The sequence below is a fragment of the Stegodyphus dumicola genome, chromosome 1 (assembly GCF_044657685.1).
Source record: "Stegodyphus dumicola isolate Sdum_Otavi_A_Nest chromosome 1, ASM4465768v1".
NCBI classification, from domain to species: domain Eukaryota; kingdom Metazoa; phylum Arthropoda; class Arachnida; order Araneae; family Eresidae; genus Stegodyphus; species Stegodyphus dumicola.
Genome location: NC_140768.1, coordinates 77,326,278 through 77,345,821, shown reverse-complemented (window position 1 = coordinate 77,345,821; position 19,544 = coordinate 77,326,278). Strand labels below are relative to the sequence as shown.

At 39.1% G+C, this 19,544-nt stretch overlaps 1 pseudogene across 1 annotated transcript in view; it reads left to right on the top strand.

Moving 5' to 3' along the window:
* The window catches only part of LOC118191251 (cytochrome P450 18a1-like), a 51,647-nt pseudogene extending 32,345 nt beyond the window's left edge, over positions 1-19,302 (top strand). Inside the window, exons 7-8 of the transcript XR_015041091.1 lie at positions 16,736-16,926; positions 19,102-19,302. The product of XR_015041091.1 is annotated as a cytochrome P450 18a1-like (transcript). The remainder of the gene's footprint in view (positions 1-16,735; positions 16,927-19,101) is intronic.
* Positions 19,303-19,544: the final 242 nt, after the last annotated feature.

Below are 19,544 nucleotides of genomic sequence, written 5' to 3'. Positions count from 1 at the left end.
ACCTTCAGACTTCCATGAGTGTTAACTACGAACATGTGTGTCTATTATAACTGATCCCAAGCATAGGTGACACTGACAGTCGTTTAGGACACCTAACTGAGGAGGATACCTATTAAGTTGTTTTCATAACGACACATAGTAAAAATGTATTTTGCTTTGAATTATTAATAGGTTAAACTTATATAGGCTACCAACTGTACAGATCGCTGAAAATCCTGGACGCTGGCTTAATACGATAATTCTTTACAGCTGTATGCCAATATACCCTGTACCATATTATTTTAGTACAAACTGTTAAGGCACGTATTATAATATTTTATTCAGTCATAATAATAAATCAAATATTTAGAAAATCTTACATAAAAACGATCTAACTTTTTACCTACTTTGCTTTAAAGCAATCCAACGCGAAATTCAATTGATTTCTTTTGTCACATTTTTGTCACTTTTTCTTAAGTCCAAAGGGGCTTTGTCACTGAAAAACTATTGTTTTCGTTTTGCGATTTTGCGTTGAAAACATTAATAGGCTTTATCACTTTTCAGATCATGGCCACCATATATTTATTATCGTCCTGCATTATATTTGAGATATTAAAATATGAAGAATATGCATAAATGTATGCAAGTTTCTGAAAATAAATTCCAAATTGCATAGTATGTTTGTTGTACACTGATGGAATAAATTAAGAGAATTTGCATATTTTACGGAATTGCATGAAAAGAACTGGACTCAAGGAAAAACCACTGTTTCTAGATACAAATGCAAATCTTGTACGGCAAATACATAAACATACACGTGTGTATGAAGGTCTAGGCGGAGCCAGCAGAAAAACAGGCTTTATATGCGAGTGAAGGGTAAGACGAACAGCGTTCGCTAGCACACCTCGGCTAATTTCTTGGTATTATCTTGCAGCAATTGGTTAAATTCACATCGGAACAGTAAAAATGAGTAACCACTAACGTTTAAATGATAGAATGAAAGGGCGAATACTAAAGAGGTTAGAGACTGGCCAATCGCAATTCCAGATATGCAGAGTTTAATTTAAGGCAGAGTTTAATTTATATGCAGAGTTTAATTTTGATAAGTTTATTTAACGCCCACCGTCGTGTGTAACTTATGGAAACAGTTCGAGGATACTGGATACATCGAGAAAAGACTAAGCAAGGTCGTCCAAGAGCCATGACGTTCAGAGAAGATCGCTATTTGTCCATTTTAGCGAGGCGTAGCAGAGGGGCTACAGCTTCTCAGTTGTCTCAGGACCTGTATGCAGCCACAGAAACCCGTGTAACAAGGGTGACTGTTTCCACCCTTGTTACACCCTATTCCATCCTTGTTGAATGGGAGAGGGTTTTTTGCCAGAAGTCCGCTGTTTGCGTCTCGCTCACGTCTACGAACAGGAGGTTCCGATTAGCATTGTGCAGGTAGCATAGTGATTAGAGTACGGAACTATAGGCGACCTTTCTGTTCACCGACGAGTCCCCTCTTAGCCTAAACACCGATTATCGCCGTATTTTCATATGGAGAGAACCAGGGACTCGCTACCTACCCTCCAATGTCCGCGAAATCAACAATTATGGCGGTGGCGGTGTAATGGTCTGTGCAAGCATCATGTTGGATGACTGCGCACCTCTCCACGTCTTTGACAGAGGATCTGTGACTGGTATGAGGTATAGGGATGAGGTCGGGGAGCCCTATATTAGTCTTTTCCAGGGTGCATGTGAGCCCCGACTTCATCTTACAGGACGATAACGCGAGGCCACATACAGCTCTTCTGATCGACGAATTTCTCGAGAGTGAGGATATTCGCCGAATGGATCGACCAGCCTGGTCCCCAAACCTTAACCTACAGAGCATGTCTGGAACGCTCTGGGTAGGTCAATTGCAACTCGCCCTCCTCCAAGAACCATACAGGACATCCTCCGAGAACCATTCAGGAACTAAAAACAGCGTTGCTGAATGAGTGGGACCAATTGCCACAAGCACTGATAAACTGCCTTATTTCCAGTATGACATCACGCTGCGAGGCCTGTATGTCTGTAAGAGGGGACTATACCCCCTATTAACCCATTTCTTTTGTGTCTTCTGCAACCGCTGTTTTAGACCTTCAAACTCCCATGAGTGTTGCACACGAACATGTGTGTCTATTATACCTGACGAATATTTATTTTGTTTGTATTATATCAACCTATGTTCACACCAAATTTTATTAAAATCTGTTCAGTAGTTCTGGAGATCGTAGATCAAACATGAAAATTCTCTTAATTTATTTCACTAGTGCATGTTTCTCTATCAGGTTCAGTGTTCCTCCTTACTTGCTTGGGGAACATTCAATGACCTGACTCGGAACAGGGAGCTTACTAAAGCTATGTTCAATAAATGTGGGAAGTAGACAAGATACACAGGAAGGGTATACGAAACCCTTTATTTTTCTCTCTTTACAATGACTTCCGGACTTTGGAATACAGAGACCAACCACTTGTGGTCTGAACGTAAGAATATAAAAATATTAACTAAATTCTAACTAAAGTAACTTTGGATTAATAAACAAGGGTCTACTTGAAGATTGGCCGTATATTAACAGAAAGGCCGTATGTAGTACAGAGAACTGTTAACATGCGACATGCGACGGGGGACGTGGGCACCACCCCTTTACCGTCGGTTAATTGGTGTAGCGCCACGTCCACCAATATCTAGAGTTGAACCTTGAGTCTTTCAAAAGAGCAATTACATGGCCATACAAGGGCTGTTAATATTTAGTATTACATTCTTGTTTGCTGGTTAACATATTCTATGGATAACGTGATTTACAGAGTTACATACTGACTTTGTCTCTCATTTCCGGCATACAATGCATATGCATTACCTGAATTACATTAATCTTACATTGCGTTGGATTACTTTTGTGTACAGTTACAGTTTTTAGCTGTACATTTCAATAAATATACCTACATTACTTGTAGATTGCATATAAATACAGTTTGCATGTACAGTTACATATGCCAATATTACATGTGCCTTGCGTTACATTATTTTTATATACATACATAGTCAGGCACGCCTGCTTCACATATTACTTAATTTTACCTACACTGCTTAAACTTAGGTTACATATATTTGCAGTTGCATATAGATACATGCAGATACATTCTGATTAATTTTTTAGATACAAATATTTACAAACATAATAGTCTTACAGGTTACTTACATTACATGTTATTTGGGTACTTATTGCATAATTTTCCAGTACATGAAATAGACATTCCAATACATACATTGCTTTGCGTTAGACATCCTACATCCCTTATTCATAATACAAAACATATATGTTACCCATGCATTTTTATTAGACATTTCTGCATTTATATTGCATTACTTTAAATTGCATAACTTACTTATACATAGCTTACTGATACACAAAAATATTTACATATATTACACTCCCTTACATTACTTTGCTTACAGATATATGCACTTTCATACATTCGTTATGCCTACATTATATATCGGTTCATTATATATGGTCTTACGGTATAATTTGCCGAAATTTATTTACACAGTACATGCACATTGTTAAATGCAACTGACTTTCCAGGTATGAATACAGGCAGTCTTTATACTGTGAGTTTCTAGTCTACATTATAGTTTCTTACAATTCACTTGAATGACAGTTTTCCTACATTGCAATACATGTCCTTTTTAAAATGCTTAAGTTGTTTTTACATGCTGGGTTGTTCTATGGCTGACACAAGTCTGTATCTAAGTCGGACAGTCTGTCCATCAACTGTACCAGCTTTTTAATAAAGTGCCGCTGTTTTATCATATATTTACAGAACGGCTGGCGATTTGTTTCAGGGAGATTGATATGCAGTCCTTCTGTTAATGGGCATGACGTTAGATAGTGCTCTGGTGAGCCTGAGTCGCCGCATGCACATTGACTTGTGTGACTTATGCCACGCTTGAAGAAATATTCCGGGTAGGGCCCATGCCCGGAAATGAACCTTACCAACTGTGCGTTCGCTACATTTCGGCTAGTGTCCACATAGCCGATGAAGTATGGGTCCTTCTCCCTGTGGTGCTTTGGTCCCATTCGTTCTGCCACATGCCAGTAGCCCTTAGGCGTAGTGTCTTCTTTAAATACGAATGCGGCCATGGGATGATAATTGGTGCATCAGGCGGGTCAGTTGTTGCCTCTTTGGCGAGTTGGTCGGCAAGTTCATTGCCATAGTGGCCAACATGAGCCTTTATCCACTCTAATTTTGTGCGGTACTGGGGGTTACTTCTAAGATCTCTCTGGATTCCCTGTATAATCTCCGAGGGATGATCTGCATTCCAAATGGCATATAACGATGATAAGCTGTCCGTTTTAATGGTGACATGGCTATGCTGGTGCGAGTGCAGGTAGCGAATCGCTTGTGCAATTGCCACTGCTTCGCTTTGAAAGACACTGTTATGTTGTCTTAACTGTCCCTTCCATTTCTCGATTGCGTTGTCTTGTTTCGTGGCGACATAGGCGCATCCCACTCTTTCGTCCAATCTAGACCCGTCTGTATAGATGGTCATTTCCCTTGAGTGATGAGTTGCAGTGGGATTAATTGAGATAAGTATCCCTTTGCCTTTCTCTGCCGGGTGGACGTCAAGAGGGCAGAAGTTTGTTTCGTACTCATCCGGGTAGTATGTTTCATCATCAAAAGTAACTGCCTTCTTAAGTTGCAAAATGTGTTGGCGTGCTGCCTCCTCCTCAACCCGGATGTGCAGGGGAAGGAGACCAGCAAGTACGTTAATGGCATCGGTGGAGGTGGTGCGGTAGGCCCGTGTGATTCCCAATGCGAATGGTCGTTGTATGCTGTTAAGATGTCTGACCTTCCTTCCTTGCATTGGGTAGGCCCATACTGCGGCAGCATACGTCACTATCTTCTCGATGACTGTCGTGTACAATACCTTTTGAATATGGGTGTTAAGCCCCCATTTGTGACCATAAAAGAGTTTCATTTGTTTGGCTATGGCTGCCGTCCGGAGTTTGAGATCCTGCACGTGAGGGATCCAGGTCATCTTATGATCAAAAGTGACCCCTAAATATCTTAGCTGGTCCACTATCTGCAGACGTTGGTTGTTAATCTTTATGGTGGGGCGTCTTACTAAGGATCCTCCTTTTTTCGGAATTAAAAGACTTATTTTAATTTGACTTATGTATACTAATTTGACTTTTGACTTATGTTCTGCAATTGTGAGTTTAAGTTTGGTACACTGGTCATGAAAGATCGCGCAAACTTCATTGCAATTTTTCTGTAATTTTTCTCGCGTGGTACCCTTTACGATAAGCGCCGCGTCATCCGCGTATGCAATGATTTTAGTGTGCGCCGGCCACGTCGCTGTCAGTACTTCATTGAACGTTAAGTTCCATAAATGCGGCCCGGCGCACGATCCTTGCGGACATCCTCTAGTTTGCACCTTTTCGATAATGCCTGCATTATGCACCGCTAATAGCTTCCGATCCTGCAGGTAGTTGCTTATTATACTATATATGTTACTTGGGCAATTGGCCCTTCGTAATGCCTGCTTGATAGCCGGCCACCACAGCGTATCGAAAGCATTCTTTAGGTCTATGCTGACCATAGCCGTGTGGTGGCCGCTGTGTCTATTTTCCAGAATTGTCTCCTTTATATTATGGAGAGCATGCACCGTCGATGAACCAGTCCTGAAGCCATATTGGCTGCTGCTGAGATAACCGTTGAGATGCAAGTGGTGGCGCAGTCTGTTGATGATTAGCTTTTCCAACACCTTCCCCATCGCAGACAAAAGGCAGATGGGTCTGAATGATGAGGCTTCTGAAGGATCTCTGTTTTTCTTGAGGAATAATACCACTTGCTCTATTTTATATGGTGTTGGAAAAAGTCCTACTGACAGAAGCTTATTGAAATAGCTTACGAAGAATGTAGGGTATGCCTTTATGGTAGCTTTTACGATTGTGTAGGATTTGAAGCTGCGAAGGCTTGAACACCTTCCCCGTTGCTATCTTGTGATGCAGCCCGTATATTTCTTTTGTATTGGAACAGAACTCTCTCCAAGATGTTACTTTGGCCTGGATGATCATCCTTTTGTATTTTGCTCGCTCTCTTTGAAAAATGGTGAGTGTGTCCGAGATGATCTCTAGCCGCCTCTCGTACTTCAATCTCCTTCGCAAAGCCCTGCATTTACGCTGTTGCTTCTGTAATGCGCCCGTCCACCAGTGCATTTCCTTTATCTTCTGAAGTTTTTTCTTGGGGAGATTTTGGTCACAAACTAATTGTAGGATGTTCTGTAGCCTGATGGAGAAATTCTCTAAGTCTGCCATTGTGTCTGCATGCTGTAGCGCCGGTTCAAGAGTTTCCAGGTGCCTTTTAACCTTCCTAGTGAAGGTAAGGAGCTTTCTACCTGGGAGATTGTACCTTTTAATTTTGGTGATAGATGTCGACTGCCGCAGAGAGTAAGTTATAAATTTGTGATCACTTAGACTTTCTTGATCATCTACTTTCCAATCTGTCAGTAAGAACGCTGCTTGCAAAGACGTAATAGTGAGATCGGGCCAGCCCCGAGCGAAGATTCTGTTGAAGGAGGGTGGCGCTTCTGCGGTATTGTGGATAACAAGATTTTTCGAGCTGAGGAAGTCCTCCAGTTCTCTGCCCTTTGTGTCCGTGGCACGATAGCCCCAGGTAGTATTATGGGCGTTATAATCTCCCCCGAAAAGTACGTATGGAATCTTTATCTTGTGTAAAACTTGCTCCATGAACCTTGCAGTGGGCCCAATTTCCACTGTCGGTGGCGAGTAGCTCGAAGCGATGGCCAAAGTAAGTGAATGAACTTCCAGGAGTACTGCAATGTTGTCTTGTTCCGCTGCGATTATAACCGGCGACCAGTCCGGCCTGCAACATACTAAAATTGCTTTTGGTGCATTATCTTTATCTATTTTCTGAAATACCGTCCATTTTACCGGGAAACCTACTGCCATCCCCTCTCTGACATAAGGCTCTTGACCAAGGATTATATCTATGTTCTTTTCGATTGCATATTGTATTGTTTGAGCGACTGCCGCTCTGGCGCGCTGCATATTGATTTGTAGTATTTTCACCGGTGTTTCTTCTGCTATAGTCTCTCGGTTGACAAGTACATCAGTTTTTGACTGGCTTCCGCTGTTTTGTGATATGATGCTATTATCAGTACTGGGTAATACTTCTGATATATGCCGCTGCACGTTGGTACTCTGGACACTCCGCTGCATATGCCGGGTGCCTGCAGTCATACCTAGCTCCGTGTCTCTCATTTGCATCCCGACAGTTAATGCATTCTGGAAGTTCGGCTTTACATTTGCTGGTGTGATGGGGTCCGGCGCAGTAAGCACAGAATTCCTTTTTGCAGGTACATTGGTCTTGTGTGTGGCCGAGCTGTTGGCACTTGTAGCATCGGCGTATTCCCAAGTACTCTGTAATTTTATGTGCGTGCCATCCGATGTAGATTCTTCTAGCTCGAAGGACTGCCTGGATACAGGAGGGGTCGCATTCCAGGACCCATTTAACACGCATTGGATTTCTCTCTCTGAGCTTGAAAAGGGCCTTGACATTTTTGGTTGAAATGCTTGTTGTCGTTGCCAATTCGTCGATGAGATCCTCCGGTTTAACGGAGTCTAAGACGTTGTGAATTGTGCAACGCGGTTTCCTTCGTTGTCGTCTGCGTAGGCTGGCATCGATGTTGGCTTTCTGCAATGCCTCTTCTAAGTTGTCGACGTCCTTCGCTGTCTTGCAATAGACCTCTATCTCTCCTTTTGCTGTGGTGGAAATCCTTTCCACTGCTACTTGCAACTTGCTGAGAGGCGCCTTCTCTTGTAGCTCTTTTCTCAGTTGTGTTTTGTTCTTTTGCGCAGAAGGTTTTAGGATTAGGCTGGGTTTCTGCGTAAGCTTGACGACCTCTGCAAACGACCTTGGCGTTGCGTCCTGTGCACCAGCAAATGCCTCTGGAACTGGAGGAGTGGCTCTTTGCTGAGGTTCACTTTGTGCTGCCGTGGGCGGCGTGTGCAGCTGGCTGCAGCAAACAAAAGTGGACGTATTCACACCTATCTCTGCAGTAACTGGCTTGGGCTTAAAGTCTTCACCCTCAATTGCTAAGCCCTGTAGGATACTTAGAGATTGCTGGACCCGATCTCGGAGATCCTGCGGAAGAAGATGCCTTCCCCTTCTGTAAGTGGCAGTGATCTGCCAGATGTCTTTGACAAGGGCTTTAACTCGGTCCTCGTGGGTCAATTCCGAGGTTGTCAGCGCATTTGTATCCAGTGGCTCTTGTAAATTTTGGGTGTCCGTGTTCTCTGGCAACACTGAGGGGTGTGTCATGTCACTTTAGTATCGCACGATCCGCTTTACGCTGAGAAAAATTCACTAAAAAACACTTGGTGTAGCTTAATGCACTTTTGCGAATATACACGATGCGGTAAGCACTGATGACACTTTCACTAGAGCACTCTTATGTGAGTAGACACTATGCACTAATTACTGATGACACTTTCACTAAGGCACTCTTAACAGCTAAACGCGATGCCCTAAACATTGTTTTTACTTTAACTAAGGCACTTTAATGCGAAGAATCGCAATGCACTTAATTTTGGTCAAATAGATAACATATGTCACTCTGTGCACAATTAATCAAGAACTATCTGTATACACCATTAAGATAACTTGACACTTGTTTAATAAATCATGAAAATCACTTTGTGCACGATAAATCAACACTAACTGCCTATGTCAAAATAAGAACACTCATTAAATAAATTACACAAATAACATGTGTCACACTGTGCACAAGTCATAAATAGTTAATTGTATATATCAATTAAAACTTCCTAAGCACTTGTTAATGATGTCACATATATCACTTGCACACAATTATCAAATACTAACTATAGATGCTAATTAAATTCACTAAGCACTTGTTAAACAATCGCATATATCACTCTGTGCACAAATTAATGGGAACTGACTGTATGTCAATTAAATTCGTTATTCAATATTAATACACAGTTGTTCAACAGTGAAGCAACTATGTCAATAAATACACTCAAAATTAAGACCACTGAAACAAGTAACGTGAAGATTTGTTAATTACAGGTAATTAACTTCACATACATTAATTAATCTATGGCACCTATCAGACTACAGTTTGCTTAGATGTCACGATATGCGGACTACACACAAAATAAATACCACAATGTTGTGAAATATCAAAATAAAGTTGCTAATAGCAGGTAATTAAATACACAATTAAAAACTTATCTGCGCTACTTAGCAAAAATCTGTCAATTAGCTTAGCATATGCTTCTTACTCAGTGCTACTGCACCATCGAAGCAGAGCAACACACAATTTAAATTTTAAAATTAGGAAAATTAATTACATTAATTAAATAGAAACCTGTATCTTAGTCATTGAAGTAGCTAACAAAAAGAGTACTTGTCATATTATGTAATTGATTACATCCGGCGGAAAATTAAATCAATTATATAGCTAAACTCGGAAAATAATTAGATATTTAATTATTGTAGAGAAAGCCTACCTTGGCCGTTATTATCTTATCTGTGCTTTCTGTACAGGATGCTGCTGCGGAACTGCGTAATCCAGATTATAGTCACACAACACTTAATTATGCAAATCACTGGCACAATCACTGGAAGATGTAAATTCTAGTCCGGAATAACACAAAGTTAATATCTCTAGTTGTACTCGTTCAAAAATTTCGATTTTTAAATATCCGTGATCCTTATCGCGTGAGGATTCCAAATCCAAGGGTCCCGACGAGCTACTCCAATTAGCCGCTTGATTAGCAAATTGTGCTAATAATCCTCATTCCTTCTTCCCGTTTTTGTTAGGTGAAAGGGAATGGCATTATTAACACACACGGTACTCACTGTTGACACAGCACTTTTCGCACACAGATGACGAAAATCTAAGTCCAAATAATTAACTCAAAAAATACTAACTCCGGAACTAAAGGGTCGATTGTCTCCAAATTTAGAATCCTGTATCCGCGAGCGGATGTTAGGAGGATTAGTGTTGGTCCCGAGTCAGGGGAACTAATTGGTTATTAATTAACGGCTTGTTAAAGAATGCCCGCTTACACTTGAACGTCCTTGACTATTTTCTCCTGCCCGTGGTGGGAGGGACGATTGCTTCCAACGTACGCTCCTTTGAACTGGTTCTCCTGCCCGTGGGGGGGGGGGACGATTGCTTCCAAGGGTCGCTCCTTTGAACTGGTTTTCTTGACGTGCAAAATATGCTAACTTAGAGTTTCAGAAAATTTTTAAAAATTGATAAAAAAAATCATCCACTTATCCAATTCCAATGAAACAACTTTTGTGGTAATGCTGGGAAGTTGCTCTTTCTGATGGTGTAAAAAATTATCCTCTGCGATGGACAACGGCGTCTCGACTGGGTGATAAAGCTAGCGGTAGCACAGAAAATGGCACAGAACAATGTAGTGATTTTCAACTTTAGTTTTACTCGCGAGTAATTGAAAAACATAATACCAAAATAGGTAACAACTCATTTCTCGCCTTTTTGGCGATAAAGGTAGACCTCACATGAGGTAAAAGTCTTGAATTCTGCCACTTGCAGTAAGAATGAGAGATTAACTTACAAAGGCTGCAAAGTAACATAAAGTTTTACTTATCTTTGTGATATTCGGACATTCTTTTTTCTGCCCAGTCCTGGAAGGTAGCAAAGATTAGCGTTTAGTTTATCTTCCTTCTTGTGCGGGCTCGCCCTTCAGTTCTTCCTCTATGAGCTTTCTTTTCCCTCCAGTTCGGTCACCCTTGAAGACCTTCTTTTTCGCCTCTGCCTGTGGTCTTGGCCGTTTGATGGCAGCTGGTCTTGGCGGAACCGGGACACTTCTCTCTCGTTCCTGCTTGGATCTCGTTGCTGGCCGTTCAAATTTTCCTTGTATCTTTGCCTCCGCCGCTGGTGTTACTTCCGCAATTCGTCGACATTTGCTGTGTAGAGTCCTGTACGATGGGTAGATCTTCCGTTTGGGAGCCGGGTTATAGTTGCCGTTATTTCTCCTGGCTCTCTTTGCATTCGTCGTACTTCTCCCTTCTTCATTCTGGAGGTGGTCGTGCGCTCTCTTTTCTGGTCGGTGGAACGGCTTCTTTTTCTTGTTACCTTCAATTTTCCAACGGGGAAACTTTCTTTTCAATTGCTCCTGCCTCCTAATGGCTTGCCGTTGTGCTTGTCGTTGTTCCACCTCTGGAGCTTGTGCCTGCCGTGCGGGATCCTGCAAAAGATCTTTAAATATTTGCATTTTTTTATTATTATTACATTATTTGCATTATTATCATTATTGTCATAGTATGGTTTTATCTGGTCAATGTTTGCGGAGCATGTTTCACCATTCCTGGCTTCATTCCTTGTTTGGTGTTTTCCTTCCTAACACCACTACAGCGTGAGTTATTTTTTCTATGACATATGGTCCTTCAAATCGTTGAAAAAATTTGGCGGTTTTATCTTCTGGTGCTGAAGAAAGTGAATGCTTAATTTTTAATACTTCATCTCCTACTTTATAAGTTACTCCCCGTCGTTTCAAATCATAATATAATTTCTGTTTTCTTTGTGCTACTTCAGTGTTCTTTTTTGCTTCTTTAATTAATTTTTCTATATCACCCATTTTAAATTCTGGGGCTCTTTGTTGAACATAAAATAATTTATCTAACGGCGTTATAATCTTTCTGCCTAAAAATAACTCAGCAGGAGTTTTGCCCGTTGTATCATGTTTTGCGGTCCTAAGGGCGAAAGCTAATTCATTGACATAGTTATCCCAGCTTTTATGAAAATTTTTAACATAACTACGGATAATTTTCACTATATTTCTATTGACCCGTTCAGCTATATTTGATTTCGGCCGATACGGGACCATTTTTAAATGACGTATGCCCAGTTTTTGGCACATGTCTTCAAATATATTACTTACAAATTGAGGACCATTATCCGATATAACTTTTAGGGGCGCCCCGTATTTTAAAATATATTTATTTAAAATAGAATCAGTAACTAATTTCGCGGAGGCTCGTTTTAAAGGAACAATTTCGGTCCACTTACTAAAATGATCAACCATAACAAGGAGATACCGACTTTTATTTAACTGACTTTTTGGGAAAGGGCCCAATAAATCCGTGCCAATTATTTCATTTGGAAATTCGGATTTAATACTATTTAGAAACCCGCCGGGTGGAAATTAATATAATTAACTGCTTGACATGTTGGGCAGGACTGGACATACGCCCTTGTTAACTTTTGCAGTTCAGGAAAATAGACTGCCTCGCGTACGCGTTCGATAGTTTTTCGAATACCAGCATGAGAAGCTAATAGGCTGTCGTGTAACTCTTGCAGGATATTTAATCTAAGACTAGCTGGGATAACAGGTCGAAATTCATTGTTGGAATTTGCAGTTTTTGTATAAAATAATAGACCATCTATTAGTTCGTAATGGGCCGCCCTATTTCTTATCGCCACAATATCTTGGTGGCTAAAATTTTCAGGATCCTTTAAATACTCATAAATGTTTCTAAACTCAGGATCCTTACCCAGTTCGGTTATTACAGTTTCTCGGGAATTTATTGTACATGCTGTGATCATTGCCACCTTTACAGTATTACCTTCTTCATCTATTCTTATTCTGGATAGGGCATCTGCTACGATATTTTCCTTTCCGGGGTGTGCTTGATTACCAGATTATACTCTTGTAACTTGAGTGCCCATCTTATTAACCTTGGGGATAAGTTTTCCCTGAGTACAATCTAGTTACCGCCGCATGATCAGAATACACTGTTATTGGCGCCCTTCCAAAATAGACTCGGAACTTTTGCACTGCTAACAGAACTGCAAGTGCCTCTCTCTCGGTCGCGGAATAATTTCTTTGTGTTTGATTTAAAGTTCGACTAAAAAATTCCACGGGCTGCTGATTTTGCGAAAGTACCGCTCCTACCGCATAATCCAAAGCATCCGCTGAAATTTCTAAATTTTCATCTTTTTCAGGAAATTTCAAAACCGGGGCTTGCGTTAATGCTTGCTTTAATTTTTCGAAAGCACTATTGGCTTCGGCCGTCCACGAGAAGCTTGCCTTTTTCCTTTTTAATTTTAACAATGTTTCAGCAATAGCTGCAAAATATTTTATAAAGGACCTATAATATGAACAAAGTCCTAGAAAAGAAGAGAGCTTCTTCGCCGTATTTGGCGGCGGATACTTTTGCACAGCAATTATTTTTGATTCGTCTGTCTCGATTCCTTTCTGAGATATTTTGTAACCTAAGTATTTTAATTCAGGGGCTGCAAATTTGCACTTTTCGACATTAACTTTTAGACCGGCCTCATTTAATAATGAAAACACCCGTCTTAAATCCTGTACATGTTGGTCCAGATTATCACTAGTAATAATGATCGTCTAAATAGATAAATGTGGACTTTCCAAGAACAGGCCTTAGCACAATGTCTATACATCGCTGAAATGTTGCCGGTGCCCCTGAAAGGCCAAACGGCATACGCAGGAATGCATAAGTGCCAGACTTGGTTATAAAAGCAGTCTTAGGCACGTCTTCTGGTCTAACTCCTATTTGAAAATAACCAGTTGTTAAGTCTTAGGCACGTCTTCTGGTCTTACCCCTATTTGAAAATAACCAGTTGTTAAGTCTAAAGTCGTCATGTATTTGGTAGACGTTATGTTCCTTAGAATTTCTTCAATAATAGGTAACGGATATACCGGATATTTAGTCATGGAGTTAGTTTAATTTACCATAGTCAATCGCAAAACGCCACCTTTTTGGGTGTGTTACTGGATAGTCATTGTTTTTCTTACATAAAACAACCGGGCTAGTATAACTACTTGAGATGGGCGTTATGATCTTTTTACGTAACATATCTCTAATGTGCCACTCTATAATTTTTTCTTTATTCTTATCATACCGGTATGGTTTGTGGCGAACTGGCAGTGAATCTCCGGTGTCGATACTATGGTTAGTAACTTGAGTAAATCCTGGAATATCACTAAATAACGAAGCAAATTCACTTACCACTTGTCGGATTTTTTGTTGCTCTTCCTTAGGCAGGTGGTCAAGGTTTAACATTGGTGGTTCTGTTTTCTCTTCTCGAACTGGTTTCATCGTCAGCTTAAGGGACGCTTCGTTAAGATCCAGTGTTGCTTCTGCCTCTGAAAGAAAATCTATTCCTAAGATGATATGTGCTTGCAGATTCTTTACTATAATAAACATAATCTTTACTTGTTCGTCCTTGATACGAACGTATAGCGGTAATTTACCTATACACTTGCATCTTTCTCCCTGTGCAGCTAACACTGTCGTATTATCTGAATTATATATGCGGTATTTCCGAAAATACTTCCTAAAAAAAGCTTCTGCCACACAGGAACACTGCGCGCCTGTATCCAGGAGTGCGGTGGCTGGGATGTTATTCACCAACACATCAATCTTTGGAAGAGTCAAATTTTTCACCATCACTGTATTTAACTTGAAGGAAGAGGGGTTTTCTTGGCCTTCGGATTTCCGCACCCTCCCGTCAGCAGAAATCCGTTTTAGTTTAAATCTTGGGTTTTTTTTTTTTTTTTTTTTTTTTTTTTTTTTTTTTTTTTTTTTTTTTTTTCCCATGCTTTCCTTCTTTTTCCACTGGCCTTCAGACTTTTTTCCTGGATTGCTATTGAACTGTCGACGTTCGCCGGCTGTTTTTGGATGCTCGGGTTTCCTTGCCCACTGATTCGCTTTGCTTCCGTAGCCGTGTGCTTGACTTTGCTGTGGTCTTGGCGCACCAAATTGGTTTCGTTGCTCATATTGGCGTCTTCTTTCAATGCCCGCCGTTCTTCTACTTTCAAACTGGATTGCTAGCTCAAATAACTTTTCCAGTGTAGTCGGATTCCTTAATTCAATAAAGTCTTGTACTTGGGGAAGTAACCTCGGCAAAATCACTTGAATTATCTCAGGATCCGGACGGTTTCCCTACAAGAGTTTGAAGACGTGAATTTTTCTTAAAATAAAGGTGGAAACATTTTCGATTCGTTGCTGATATATGCAGAAAAGTTCCGTTTCTAATTTTGCACGATCCCTTACGACAGGGAAGGCTTTTACTAGGGCAGTCTTGAAATTTTCGTAAGTAAAGGTGGGACTTCCTGCTTGACCCAAGAGACTTCTGCCTATACATTTGAACCAATTAAGCGCTTGGCCCCTCAAAGCGCTGGTAGCTAAGGTGACTTTCTGGAACTCATACACGGGATACATCATGAAGTGGTCCTCCAATTTTTCCAAAAAACTGGTTACCGGTGAGTTTCCATTAAATGTTGCTTCTGGTTTCATTGATGCGCGCATGGTCTGGACGATGTAACCAAATCCTTCCAGGGCGGCAGCTGGCATTTCTGGATTCTGAGCCGCTTCTGCAGGCAGCACAGGTTCTTCTTGAAACTCGGCCATTGTTATTCTTCTCCGTCGGGCGCCACTATCAGGTTCAGTGTTCCTCCTTACTTGCTTGGGAAACATTCAATGACCTGACTCGGAACAGGGAGCTTACTAAAGCTATGTTCAATAAATGTGGGAAGTAGACAAGATACACAGGAAGGGTATACGAAACCCTTTATTTTTCTCTCTTTACAATGGCTTCCGGTCTTCGGAATACAGAGACCAACCACTTGTGGTCTGAACGTAAGAATATAAAAATATTAACTAAATTCTAACTAAAGTAACTTTGGATTAATAAACAAGGGTCTACTTGAAGATTGGCCGTATATTAACAGAAAGGCCGTATGTAGTACAGAGAACTGTTAACACTACGATACGTTTAAAATTATCAAGAGGATTAAACCTCTGGCCTTGAAGGCAACTAGCAACCGAATAAAACTGCTAAGGCAAGCGGCCTGCTTCTACTAACTCCTTCCTCTCTCTTGCTTGGCAAAAAGCCACAACTTAAGTACTTGACGTTCGCAAGACAAATTTGCATAAATAATTTAAAGCTTTTAATTCTGGCCGGAAGTAGAAAATAAGAAGTGATAGTAAAGATTTAAAATAAAATAAACGTTAGTAAAACTTAAGATCCTTACATCTCTAGGTACCATTGTGATAAAACAACGGTACCTAGAGCTACCAAAATTTGAATAAAGTAATCTTCCATAGAATATGGGCATATTTAAGCCCTGATTTGAATTTGAAATTTGTTTTATTATCGATTTCATATTTTGAAAGACTTTAACGAATTTTTGATTAACAAACTCAACGATTTAAAAGCGAGCAATAGCAACACTCTACGGGGAAAAAAACTCTTTATCTGTAGCGCGCGGAATTGTGCATCGGAAATTCTAAAGATATGCCCATTTTAAAATTATTTTGCGACATTGTTGTTAAACTGAATTAAATGGTTTAAGTGCAAAGAACATGAAATTTAATAAATAAAAGTAACACAAAAAAGTTAAAAAAACGGCCCTTTTGGACGGAATTTAAAATCTGAAACATTTCAGATTTTAATTTTTTGTAATTTAATTTATAATTGCTTTTTTTTTTTGCGAACGTTTAGAAACATCTGAGTATATGCGTATGGGCTACTTTCGTATCATTTACGGAGCTTCCAAAAAACCTATGCATTTTATTCGATTTCTTGTCCTCTTGTTCTCTTACATTAATAATTTGTATCAAATGTGTAATTAAGTGAATTTTACCTTCTGATGCACATATTTTTCAGCACATTAAAGGATACTGAGCTGAACGGATATTTCATCCCAAAACATTCTCGAGTTCTTGCAGTCCTATATGCAGTTCATCATGATAAGAAACTCTGGGGAAACGATACTGACGTGTTCCGACCTGAAAGATTTTTGAGTGAAAATGGAAAAAAAGTTGTTAAGCCTGATTACTACATTCCTTTTTCTATTGGTATGCATTTTCTACGCTTATTACAATACTTTTTGTTTAGGCACAGAAATTACGATTTTAAAAGAGTTACACTTTTGTAACACTTTTTTTGGCTACGTACATCTTTAATGGAATTTTTTTTTTTGCTACAATAATGATTTAAATTAATTTAAAATGTTTTTATTTGTAACCATATAGATATTTTTAATTTAATTTCTGATTCATTGAAATATTCAGATCCTTCTTCCTTACTTTTAGCTTCCCTCTCGCATCACTTGATTCATAATTCTGTCACTTACTTGTTCAAAACGAAAGTTAAAAAACCTCCCATCAACTGGAAACGTCTGACCGATAACTGCAGAGAAATCGGATAAGAGATAATTTTAAGACCTTTATTATGCCTCACGATGTCTACTATGGTAAATAATAAACAGACTACGAAATCATCAGTCATGTGTCAATCCAAAATGCAATTTGTTGAAGAAGTACGCTCCCGCTGTTGGCAAAAGAGTTGTATTTAAATAGGATTTGTCTGTTACAAAGACTCTCAGAATATTTCCTGGCCGCTATGCTATGTTGACGAAGTTCTGCTTTCACAGACTGCTGATGTTGAAAGCTCCACAGTAGATGGCTTGAAAGTTTAAAATCCAGAAATAACATTCATACGGTAATGAAAGTTAATGAAGGATTCTCCTTTATAGAATCTCTTTCTGTTTCGGAAGCAGTGATGGTCTAACATTTATCTGCGCACTACACATAGCCGAAGCCGTTGTTAAGAAGCAGCATCATATCAGTCCTGCTCGCAAAATAACTATATGCGATGGCATGGTGTAGAGTAAGCGTACCCTTATATTCTTTCTTTCTGGTGCACTAACAGATCAGCGTTACATTGATATGATCACTGAGTCATTCTTACAAGGTGTCTCATGTTTTTCAACATGAGAACATTAGGGTGCATGTCACTTGTGCTTTTCTGAATAATCTGTATGAACTTAATTTGCTACCGGTGAGTCCCCCCGTCTCCAGACTTCTCTGCCATTGAGCACATTTGAGACAACATAGGTCAGCTACTACAAGTTAATACTTTACAAGCCCAGTTGCTTGCAGTGTAGAAAAGCATTCCTCGGATAGCGATTACCAAACTCACTGATAGCATACTAAGGTATGTAAGTATATGTATTTATCGGTATATAGTTATAATGATCCATAGAGAATAAATGGAGATGATTTGAACATTTTTGTTTCTAGATTTTGTTATTTTGTATATGATTAAAAAATACTCCTATTAACTCTAGATGAACTGCTTAAGATTCCTAAACCGGAAATTTAAACTAGATTTGATTTTACTAGTTTAACTTTTAGCAAGTCTTTACCCTTTCCCTTCCTTGGTAGCAAACATATTAAGCCTACCTAGATGTGAGTCGTATTGATTCAGAATACATGGTCAAGTTTATCGCATGAGGATATCACAAGTGAAATCATTGGCTGTAAAAGAGAGACATTTAGCTTCATGTTATTTATTCTACCACAGCGAATCAAAAACTAGTAATTGAATTTTTCAAATAATATTATGCTGTCTTTGTAAAAGCAATACGTGAATTTTGCTATATGAGACGGTTTTTAAATTACTTAATTAAATTTACTTGTTTAATTGGACATGGAAAGAAACTTGTGAGTGACAGCTACGCTCGAGACATAAGAACCCCATAGATAAAACAATAAGTATTTTGCAACAATTTTCTGATAGTATATTCATTTAATGATACAAAAGATAACTGACTTCATTTTAAAATAAAGGCACTCAGTATCTCCACGGACAAAAAAAAAAAAATAAATAAAAAAATAAAAATAAATAAATAAATAAAATAAATAAAAAATATTTATCAGGTTTTATCAGAAAGGTTATGTTTTTCAAATAAACAAAAGCAGTCATAAGTGAGACTTGATACTTGCTTCCTTGAGACTCGTATCTTGCCAGTTTAAATTAAAAAACCTTAAACTAAAAATGATATGAACTTTATGTTAATCAGAATGATTTCTTATTTTTTCTGTTTGAACTACAACTAGAATTACGCGTATTACCAATGAATTATATTATTCATTCCATCCAATGTATGAGCTGTTTTTTGAAAATAACTTTTATGAAAACTTTATGAAATAACATTTATTATTTATTCTTTGTTAATTATCTCATAGGAAAACGATCCTGTCCTGGAAAATCACTCGCAGAAGTGGAAGTATTCTTATACGTAACAGCAATACTACAAAAATTCGATGTTTTCATGCCACCAGGAAAAGTACCGGATCTTGAAGGTGTCCTCGGAATAACATTGCAACCTAAAAGACAGGAATTAATTTTCAAATTAAGGCAATAAAGGAATCTATATTTTAAAAGTTTATGGCTTAGCCTCTCAATTTGATCAAACGGTGTACAAGCAATGAAGATGTAGACTTTAGTGGAACAGATAACTTGGATCGCCATGACAGTAAATTTACTGAGTTTTTAGCATAATTTATTGATATGGACGAGGAATTAGTTAGCAAAATAAAAATTTTAATTTTGCCTTTCGTTATTTTTTTTTTTTTTTTGGGAGTCTGACATAAAAATGAAGATGTATTTATACGTTAATTATTTCGAA